The sequence below is a fragment of the Grus americana genome, chromosome 27 (genome assembly GCF_028858705.1).
Source record: "Grus americana isolate bGruAme1 chromosome 27, bGruAme1.mat, whole genome shotgun sequence".
Lineage (NCBI taxonomy): Eukaryota > Metazoa > Chordata > Aves > Gruiformes > Gruidae > Grus > Grus americana.
In genome coordinates, this window is record NC_072878.1 from 3,405,501 (window position 1) to 3,416,566 (window position 11,066).

Below are 11,066 nucleotides of genomic sequence, written 5' to 3' on the forward strand. Positions count from 1 at the left end.
CCCTCCTGAGGATCTGCAGGGAGTAAAAACAATGTAATTGACCCCCTGGTGGGATGGAAGCTCTGAGCTGGTGGAAACTGTCAACAGCTCCAGGCAGTGCTGACACCCCAACAGCATGATGTAAACTGAGGCAGGGCAACTGAACCAGGGGCATCTCTGAATTTGGTGAACAGGAAAGTCCCCAGAAACGGCATTCACCTCACTTCCCTTCAGATGACTGCATCTTCGTCAACTCACACAGAATTAGAAAGCCTCAGACCTTCTGAGGCAGAGGGGCCGGGCTTGTGTGGAGCTGAAGGCAGCAGAGCATTCGGCATGTCCCTCAGATAGGATTCCTCTCTCCAGCACGAGAGGTGCACAGGGGCCTCCCTTGCTCCTTTGCTAGCCAAGGGGAGCAAGCAGGCATGACTCCTTCCAGTCCTGTTGGACATGCAGTGTGGGAGAACCATCTCCTCTGCCTCTGCCTGGGCTGGAAAGGCAGGAGAGGGAGGCCCAGTGGACACAGACATTTGTGCTGTTGCTCCTACGGACAAGAGATCCCAGTGTATCCTGGGAGCCTCACACTGAAATGTAAGTGCTGGGGATCCAAGTCTAAGCTGCACAGATGCACTCCTCATCCTGTTGGTGATGGTCAAGGAAGAGGGGGAACGCTCTTGCCAGCACAGTTTATCTTCTTTCTTTGGACACTGGAATGCTTTTGGTATGTTTCTCTGCTTCATGCAGAGACTGCAGATACCCAAAGGCATCAGCAGTGGCCCCAGGAACCCATGCCCAGGCTATCCCACCCCACTCCTGTCTGGCGACTCCCCTCTGTATGGTGTTTTGGTGTTTACCCTCCAGCTGAGGGTCTAATTCAGTTGCCCATCTAATTCAGTTGCCGAGGAAGCCCTCGGTGGGCCGCGTCAGCTCACTGCTTTGGCAACGTGGCTGCACCGGTTGCACTCATTGTGCATGGTGGCAATGGGGACAAGCTTCTTTCCTGCTCTCGCCTCCCACCTGGCTGTCTCCTCTGCAGGAAAGTCCACCTGATGAGCTACAGGCCTCAGAAACTGGCATCTGCTCCCACTCAGCAAACCAGGTTCTTTGCCAGGAACACTCTGACCGCATGATGCATGGAAACAAGTTTTGTTTAATCACACCTGTAATTTTGATTTGAGGTACTCATTTAAGGTGACACATTCCTTCAGTGTCAGAATATTTTTTTTTTTTTTTGCTATACTTGACATGTTATAGCAAATAATATATATATATACACACACATACATATTTATAAAGAATATACTTGGTTATGTTATATTCTTTGTTATGTTTCTGGTCTCTAAATATTCACTGTCATGACACCAGGCATCCCCAACTGTCAGGAGGAAACACAAGGACTGAAGCCAGCTCCGACCTCTCACAGTCTTTCAACTCTTTTAAGAGAGCCTTGATCTTTAATAGCCCAAAGTTGGGCTAAGCCACACATGCACCTCCTGGTTAGTCTGTCAGGTGCCCAGGAGCTGCACAAAATGATTTGTTGTGTTAAAACATTCTCAAGGTATTTGACACACACCCATGATTATTTTATGTAGCTGATGGGGAGGGATGGGGAGGAGGAAATTCAGCCCTCCTGCTCCCCAGTTTCTCTTGAATAAACTATAATTCTGTGCCCTTGCACATCACTACTGACATGCAAAAGAGCAGCTCAGCTCCCTCCCTCACACAGACACAGGGTGTGGGATGTCGCCAAGTGCTCACAGATGCTTGGAGGGACTTGAGGCTGTAGCTCCAGCCTTTCCCATCTCCACACTCAGAGATTTGTCTCTGGGAGATACTACAGCTGGGAAGAGCGCTGTGCTCCAGGATGGCCAGACTGCAGGAGACACAAACATTGACAATGCCACTCGTCCCTGCTTCCATCCCCTTCCCATCACTGGCAGTGTAAGGGATTTGTCTTGGTGGACATCTCCAGAGGTGTGTGTGGCCTTTGAAAGGCCACGAGCCATCACTGAATCCCTGTGGAAATGCCTGAGGCCTGGGGGGGTGTTAGCTCACATCCCCTGCACCACCAAAAATGGAGGGATCAGCCACAAGCTGTTGCTGGGAGCTTCCTCTGGACCTTGCTTCAGAGAGGCTGGATCCCGCAGGGAGTGACTCCTCCTCAGACAAACAGATCAAAGCTGAAAGAGGAATTCACTCACTGCTTCCCATTGCCAGCCAGATGTCCAGTCACTTTCTAAGGAAGTAGGGCTTCAGCATGCGTGACTGTTATTTGGGCACAGGATCATCATAACCATGAACTACTTCTCCTTCCTTCCTTCCTTCCTTCCTTCCTTCCTTCCTTCCTTCCTTCCTTCCTTCCCCTGAGCTTTTCTTGCTGAGCATGATGTCATATGGTACGGAACATCCCTTTGGTCAGTTTTGGTCAGCTTCCCAGCTGGGTCCCCTCCAAGGGGATCTATGAATCAAGCTGGCCCTACCCAATCAAAACTTTTCCGTACTGTAGAAGGGGATAAAGTCCCCGTAGTGCACATAAAAAATATGCTGTGGAAGACAGTCGGGGTTACTCCTGCCTCGGGCAAAGGCAAACCCATCCGTAGGATTGCTTTTGCTCAACGACCTGGGTGTACTTGGTGGGTGATGCAGGAGGATCGAGAATTCTGATGTATACCTCAAGGGGATTTGATTTTGGGTGAGAATAACCAATGTCTGGAATTGCATGATGCTAATTGCTGTATAATACCAGATGTCACCACTACTATGGTGGCTCTATGCCCTATCTACAGGATTACAGTAACAATCACCCAGATTAATGAAGAATGAATTTTGATGAAACTGAGCAAAGTGCCATGATGATAGATCCGGACAAGTGCAGTGGTGATGGAACCAGAACTGGCTTCAGCATGCAACAATCTCTGCCGCTGTGAAGGATGACAGAGGGAGCCTGAAGTCATGGTCTAAATGAACTCAATGGACATTTAATGAACATTTATGGACATTTTACAGATATTTCACAGGAGTCGTCCATTGACTAATGATATCTGTGTGTACATCTCAAAGGACAGGAAAAGTGGTGGTGATTAATTGCAGCATATTGGAAAGTGTGAGACCTGGGCATGATGTAAATGGTATAGCATAAGCAGTGGATACTGTCCTGGTTTTGCAGGGATAGAGATAATTTTCTTTCTAGCAGCTGGTGTAGAGCTGTGTTTAGGTTTAGGATGAGAACAATGTTGATAACACACCAATATTTTAGTTGTTGCCAAGCAGTCAAGGACTTTTCAGCTTCTCATAGTGGCCTGCCAACGAGATGGCAGGGGACACTCAAGAAGCTGCGAGGGGGTGCAGCCAGGACAGCTGACCCAAACTGGCCAAAGGGATATTCCATACTGTATGATGTCACGCTCTGTATATAACGGGGGGGGGTGGGCCAGGAGGCAGTGTGGCTCGGGAACTAGCTGAGCATTGGTCCGGGTGGTGAGAAATTGTGCTGTGCATCACTTCTTTGTATATTCGTCTATAATTATTGTTGTTATAGTTGTTTTTATGACTACTACTTCAATTATTATTGTCATTCTTTTATGTCCTATTAAACTGACTTTATCTCAACTCACGAGTTTTACCTTTTTTCTTTTCCATTCTCTCCCCAGCCTAGTGGGGGGAGTGAGCAACTGGCTGCGTGGTTGTTTCAGCTGTCTGCCAGGTTAAACCACGACAATCCCATAGTATGTGATCCCAGCCTTTTTTTTTTTTTTTTTTTAATCATCATAATTGTCATTATTGCTGTTTGACTCTTCTTCATGGTTATTATGTTTTATGGAGAAATGTTTGCATAGGCGTCACTACATGTGAGGCACATAATACTTTGTGTCGCCCGGCGCCCTTATGAAAGTGCGTCTAAGACTGGCTCGGAGCTGGCCTATCTCATGGCATCTCTGCAATAAAATGGGATCTGCTGGTGCAGTGCTTTCAGGCTGGGCTCTTCCTCCAAAGAGGCCTGAGGAACTGCACCCCTCAAGTCCCTCTTCCTCCATGTGTTGGGGAGTACAAAGCTCAATGGTTGTGAGCTTCTGGAGACCTAGGACTGGATTTAGGAGTCACCAGTTGGTGTCTGGTGACAGTGAAGATGGTGAGTGTCAATGAGGGATGTAGCCAGGGCTTTCCCACAGGTGACCTTGAAGACACCAGGTCCTCCAGGAGGGACATCTGGAGCTGCCCGGAGAGCATGGTGGTTCTCTAGGGACAGCATGTTCCTGAGGTGGTGTGGAGGTGGAAGAAGTCTGCAAAGAGAGGGTTTGGGGCCTAAACTAGAGGGGATGTGCAGACCTCCTCTGGGCACTCTCCAGATACTCCCCACCTGTCTTCAGCAGGGATTCCCACAGAGGGACACAGTGGTCCAGATGTGGTCACACCAGGGCTCGGTGAAGCCAGGCAAAAACTCAAGATGTCTGGGTGGCCATGCTCCTCTTAATGCAGCCCCGTATGCAGCTGGCCTTGGTCGTGGTGAGCATGTACCACTGGCTTGTAGGATGTTCCTCGTAGCACTCAGGCCCTTCTCCTTGTGGTGAGTGCTCAGCGCCAGGACCCAGCCTGCCCTGATGTGTGGGGTTACTCCTCTCCCCGGTGCAGAAATGGCCATTTCTCCTGGTATACTTTAAGAGGTTTCTGTTAGCATATCTCTCCCACAGTTCCTCAAGGTGCCCCTGGACTGAAGTTCCATTTGGTCAGCTGTTCATGTTTGTTTGCAGGTGGCTCACCCTGATGGTGGTGTCTATCACTAGGTAACAGCATGAGGAGTTGCAGGGCTCTACAGACAATGAAAGGAGTTGCTGGGTTTAATTGCTGAGCCAGGTAGGAATTACCATGACAACCATCTCTGAAACACCAAAGGAGGGTACAAAGCCAGCAAAGCCGGGGCCAGTGGAAGAAGAGTGAATGAGGGTTGGGCTGTTTCTGTGCTAGGCTGTGTTAGTGGAAAATGTATACCTGTACAGGCACACAGACAACATGGATCCCTCCAGGAACTGGTCTTAGACCCCTCCGTCTATCGAGGAGGTGACTCCAGGATACCCTCACCCCCACACACAGACAAGTACACATGCACACCAATGGCGCTCTGCAGCACAGAATCACAGAACCACTGAGGCTGGAAGGCAGCCACCTTCCACCTTCTCTGTCCTTCCTCTTCAGGCTCGACTTCAGGCAGAAGCGCCTTTCTCGTCCATGCCAGCTTCCTGCCACCTTTTCTTGACTTCCTGCATGTCAGGGTGGACAGTTCTGGAGCCTGAAGAGGAGATTCTTGACCATCGAACAGCTCACGGCACCCCCTCTTCTCTGCAGGGCCATATCCTATGGGATTCTTCCAAGTAGGTTCCTCACCAGGCCAAAACCTGCTCTCTTGAAGTCCTGTTCTTTGCCTTGTTCCCATCTTTCAGGAGCCACAACTCTTCCTTCTCACCCTTGACTTTTTACATCCTGACCAGCTCTTCCTTGTTTGTAAGTGGTGTGGGTTAACACCAGTAAGAAATTAGGCACCACACTGCAGCTCACTCACCATCCTCCCCCACAACCAGGGGGATGGAGCAAGAGAGAAGGAAAAGTAAAAGCAAGAAAACTTGGGGGTGAAGATAAAAATTGTTTAATAAGAGCATGGGAAGTGTAAGAAGGACAACAAAATAAAAAAAGTGATGCAAAGGCAATTACTCCCCACCTCACGCAGGTAGACAGATGTCCAACTGTTCCAGAGCAAAAGATGGCAGCAATCACTAAACGCCATGCCTCTCCCTTTTTAGAATCATAGAATCATAGAATCTTTAAGGTTGGAAAAGACCTCTAAGATCATCAAGTCCAACCATTGGCCCAACACCACCATGTCTACTAAACCATGTCCTGAAGTGCCACGTCTACGCGGAATTTGAACACCTCCAGGGATGGGGACTCCACCACCTCTCTGGGCAGCCAGTTCCAATGCCTAACCACTCCTTCAGTGAAGAAATTTTTCCTAATATCCAATCTAAACCTCCCCTGATGCAACTTGAGACCATTTCCTCTTGTCCTATCGCTAGTTACTTGGGAGAAGAGACCAACACCCACCTGGTTACAACCTCCTTTGAGGTAGCTGTAGAGAGCAATCAGGTCTCCCGTCAGCCTCCTCTTCTCCAGGCTAAACAACCCCAGTTCCCTCAGCCGCTCCTCATAAGACTTTGCTCCAGTCTCTCTACCAGCTTTGCTGCCCTTCTCTGGACGTGCTCCAGCTCCTCAATGTCCTTCTTGTACTGAGAGGCACAAAAATGAACATGTGCACTCGAGGTGCAGCCTCACCAGAGCTGCGTACAGGGGCACAATCACTTCCCTACTCCTGCTGGCCACACTATTTCTGATACAAGCCAGGATGCTCTCGGCCTTCTTGCCCACCTGGGCACACTGCTGGCTCATGTTCAGCCGGATGTCAACCAGCACACCCAGGTCCTTCTCTGCCAGGCAGCTTTCCAGCCACTCTTCCCCAAGCCTGTAGTGTTGCCTGGGGTTGTTGTGACCCAAGTGCAGGACCCAGCACTTGGCCTTGTTGAACCTCATACAGATGGCCTCTGCTCATTGATCCAGCCTGTCCAGATCCCTCTGCAGAGCCTTTATACCCTCAAGCAGATCAACACTCCCACCCAACTTGGTGTCATCTGCAAACTTACTGGGAGTCCACTTGATCCCCTCGTCCAGATCATTCATGAAGACATTAAGGAGAACTGCTGCCAGTACTGAGCCCTGGCGAATACCGCCAACTGGTATGAACTCCATTCACCACAAGACTTTGGGCCCTGCCATCCAGGCAGTTTTTTACTCAGCGAAGAACATACCCACAAACTCCATGAGCAGCCAGTTTCTCCAGGACAATGCTCTGGGATATGGTGTCAAAGGCTTTACTAAAGTCTAGGTAGACAACATCCACCATCTTTCCCTCATCCACTAAGTGGGTCACCTTGTCATACAAGGATATAAGGGGAGTCAAGAAGCACCTGCCTTTCATGAACACATGATGACTGAGCCTGATTGCTTATCTTGTATGTGCTATGGGAGGGCACTCAGGATGATTTCATCCATAAATATAACAGGGATAAAAGGAGCCTTCGCATATAAACCTTTGTCTGGTCAATATGCTGGTCTGGACATGCCCTGCGCCTGAACTCAACCGTCTGATTTGTCTCCTCATTCAGCTCCATTTCTAACTCTGTTCCTGGCTGGGGGGCTCTCTATGCTCTGTGCGGGCATGTGCCAGGAGGAGCTCTACGTGCCAGCAAGGGGAGTCAGACCAGCTGTCACAGAGGCCCATGTGTCTGTGCCGCCAGCTGCGGAGCAAGTGAGGTTACACGTGTCAGTGTGCAATTGGTGGTGAAGATCAAGCTGGAGTTGCTGGTGCAAAGGTGAAGTGACCTGGGAGCCAAGGCTGTGTGAGCCACTCCGATGGTGAGACCATGGAGAGGCGGGTTCTGGAGGAGGAGGGGAGTTCAGTGCCAGCTGCTGTAGACTCTGCAAGTTGACTGAGAGACTTCATTCTGAGTGTGTGTGGGGTGTGTACACGTGCACATGTGCTGGTATTTGCAGGGGGGAGGGGATGGGGGAGCATGGAGCTGCAGCAGTCGTCACCTCTGTCAGGCTGCTGGATTTGGCTTCTGGAGGGATCCATGTTGTCTGTGTGTCTACACAGCTATACATTTTCCTCTCATATAATTATGCGTCAAACAGCCCCACCCTCATTTCTCCTTTCTCCGCTGACCCTGGTTTGGCTTGCTTTGTACCCTCCTTTGGTGTTTTGCAGACTCTCTTCATGGCAATTCCTGCCTGGGTCTGTAGAGATCTGCAACTCCTCATGCTGTTCTCTTGTGAGACTACACCACCATCAGGGTGAGCCACCCGCACACAAACAGTAACCGCTGACCAAATGGAGCTTCAGTCCAGAGGGACCTGGAGAAACTCGGGGATTTGGCCAAAAGAAACCTCGTGACGTTGACAAGGAGAATTGGCCAGTCTGGCCTCAGGGAGAAGAACCAACGTGTACATCAGGGCCAGCTGGGACCTGCTGTGCTGAGGAGGGACTCTGAGGAGGAGAAGGGCCTGGCAACTGCGAGGGACACCATCCGAGCCAGGGGTTTCTGCTCACTGTGAAGAAGGCCACTTGCATACGGGGCTGCATTAGGATGAGCATGGTCACCCAGAGCAGGGCAGTTCTTCTGGCCCTTGACACCGCACTGGTAGGGACCCCCACACATGGCTTTGTCCCAGTTCTCGGCTCCCTCTTTTGCTGGAGCTGGGAGGAGCTGGAGAGTGGCCAGAGGAGATGTGGCCAGGTGGAGTCTGGGGCCTTAAGCAGATGGGCTGTGTGGAGGGGCTGAGAGACCTGGGCTTCTTTGGCCCCTTTGCCCAGTGGTGGAGAGGCTCAGGGCAGTCTAGGAGTAGCCTGAGACTGCTTGAAAGGTGGTTTCAGAGATGGTGGAGCTTTTCTGAAAATTGGGAAACATCATGATGAGAAAGAAAAGATGCCACCAAGTGCATCTTGGGAGGTTGAGATGGGACACAAGGAGAAAGAAATGTCCCTGCAAGTGCAGTTCTGTGGTACAAGAGGCCACCCAGCAAGAGTCTGGATCAGCCAGAGCTTTGCATTTCAGTGAAGAGTCTGTGAGGATGGAGAGATATCACTAAGGGTAGGAAGATGCTCAAGGTGAGACCCAAGTTGGTGAGCAGGCTGGGTGTCAAGAGCCTGCAGGGAAAGAGGTGCAGATGTGGGACACCGTAGGACATGCTGTGGTGGAGACATCTGGGGGCAGTGGCAAGGCTGAAAGCCCCCAACACAGCCAAGGTCTTGGTCTGCTGGGCTGTGGCTGTTCTCTCTGCAGGGGATGCCTGTGAGGAGACATCTTCTCATTAGAGCACCAGGACTTCATCGTCCCCTTGTCACAACCTGTGAGCCTGAGAAAGAGTGTGTGGTAGTCCTGCTCTAGGCATTGCACATCCCCACATCACACTGGCCCAGGAAGAGCCCTGAGACACATGTGAGGGACAGGGTCTCCCCTCCCAGGGGCTGGGGGTCACATCTTGGCCCTTTGGCTTGATCAAACACACCCAGGATTACTCAGCATCAGAGCCACCTTGCCGTTGCCTTTGCCTACCTGTCATCACTGCCTCCACTTGCCTGCTCTAACCAGCCCCAGAGTTGCTTTGTCAGGGATGGCCCTCAGGGGGACCCATTAATGCTCCAAGAAACTGTGGAGTTTGCATCGGACTGTGACTTCTGGAGAGGTTTCATCAGCTTCCTCTCAGGGTCTGAGCTTCATGGACTCATCCCCAAACCCACCAGAGGGGTCATTAACATGCCGCCTTGGGCTGGTCCTCTGCTGCTGAGCTGCTCCAGGCTCCTGGGATGGAGGGAGCTCATGGCAAATGGGCTGTGCTGCAGAGAGACATCTCTGGCCAGGAGCAGCTCCTCTGCAGAGCCCAGCAGGGCTGAGGGCTCTGCCTGCAGGCACCGAGGGGAGAACAGCGAGGCAGAGAGAGCTTAAAGGCAGTTGGAAATGGGAGGCTTGCTGAGAGCTCAGGGAAGGAGAAATCTTCAGAGCCCTTGACACGGTAAGTCTCTGGGTGCAGGGCAATGCCGATGCGGTTCCTGAAGGCATCTCCTCAAGCTGGCAGAGCCCACAGCTGCTGGGATCTGCCAGGTGGACTCCCTGTGCAGAGGCAAGTTTGAGTGGCTGTGAATGCAGGTGTGCAGGCAGGGGTGCCCAGTTGTGTCCTTCAGAGCAGGGTCCCTGCAGCCCAGGGGCTGTGTGCCGGGGCAGGGACTCTGCCGCCTGCCAGGGTCACGTTTTTCAGGGCACCTGATAAAGTCACTTCACCCTTTCCTCTGCCTACACAAAGCATTCACATCACCTTTGTCGTGTCTTCAGGGTTGATCTGCTCTTCCCCTTCAGACCTGCCAACACAGAGGTGCCCCTGGGCAGTGCCCTGGTGCCAGGAGGTGTCTGCAGGGCAGAGCTGAGCACACAGAGGGTGGGATGGGCTCTGTGAGCAGGGACAGGGAGGAGAGGTGTGGGCAGAGCACCAGCTCCTGGCAGGGACAGCTCCAGGCAGCAGAGACATGGGCAGGGAGTGGAAGGAAACTGCAGGCAAGCCCTGGGCTAGGCTGCCTTCAGGCTGCTCTCTTGTGGTCCCTCACTCTAGATGTCTGCTGGGCGTTGTGTGCTGAGCAATGAGCTGACTCTGCCTTTAGGACATCCCATCTTCAGGACATCGGACTGTCTGCTTTGCCTGTGCTGCTGGGCTTGGGAGCTGCCCCAGAAGAGCACGGCTGTGCTGTAGGATCCCAGGGAGTGCTGAGGTTTCCCTTGGAGGTCAGTTCTCTCCTCTCAGAGGCCTTTGCTTCTCTGAGAGTGGCTTTGTCCTGCCATTTGCACCAAAACTCCACCTCTGTGATGGAAAACAAGAGGCTGCAGATCTGCCCTTTTAAACAGGACTCCCCATCTCTCCTCACAGTCTAATTTCAGAGTTTTTTTAAAGGGGTAATTTGTGTGTGAGGTCATCTACAAGACAGCACAAGGAAAAGTGCAGGGCAGCTGGGCAACAGTCTAATGGACACTGCAGCTCTCCTGACTCTGCACTAAGCTACAAAGAGCTGAGTCCTTTTGCCTGTCCTGCCTCGAGGATCTTCCCATTTTCCATCATAAAATGAATATTTCTACCCCTCAGAAGAACACTGCTCAGATGTTATGGTAGAAAATAAAAACCACAGACAAAATACTTCTAAGGCCATGCTAAGCTTCTCTTCTGCATCCGGGTCTCTTCTGAGTCATGAGAGATTGAATTTTTCCATTAAACATTGATTACATCTGACATCGGTTGTGAACATTTGAGCTGTCACAAACCAGCTCCATGTACCCACTGCAGCTGAGCACAGCTGACTCCTCAGCTCCTCACCACACACTCAGCCAGCACAAACCAGAGAAGGGAAATGCATTTAAAACGGGAGTGCTTCTATGAGTGGCTTTGCTCAGAGGAGTTTGTCCTAATTTTCCATGTCTTTTCCTTTTTTTTAGCCAGTCCCC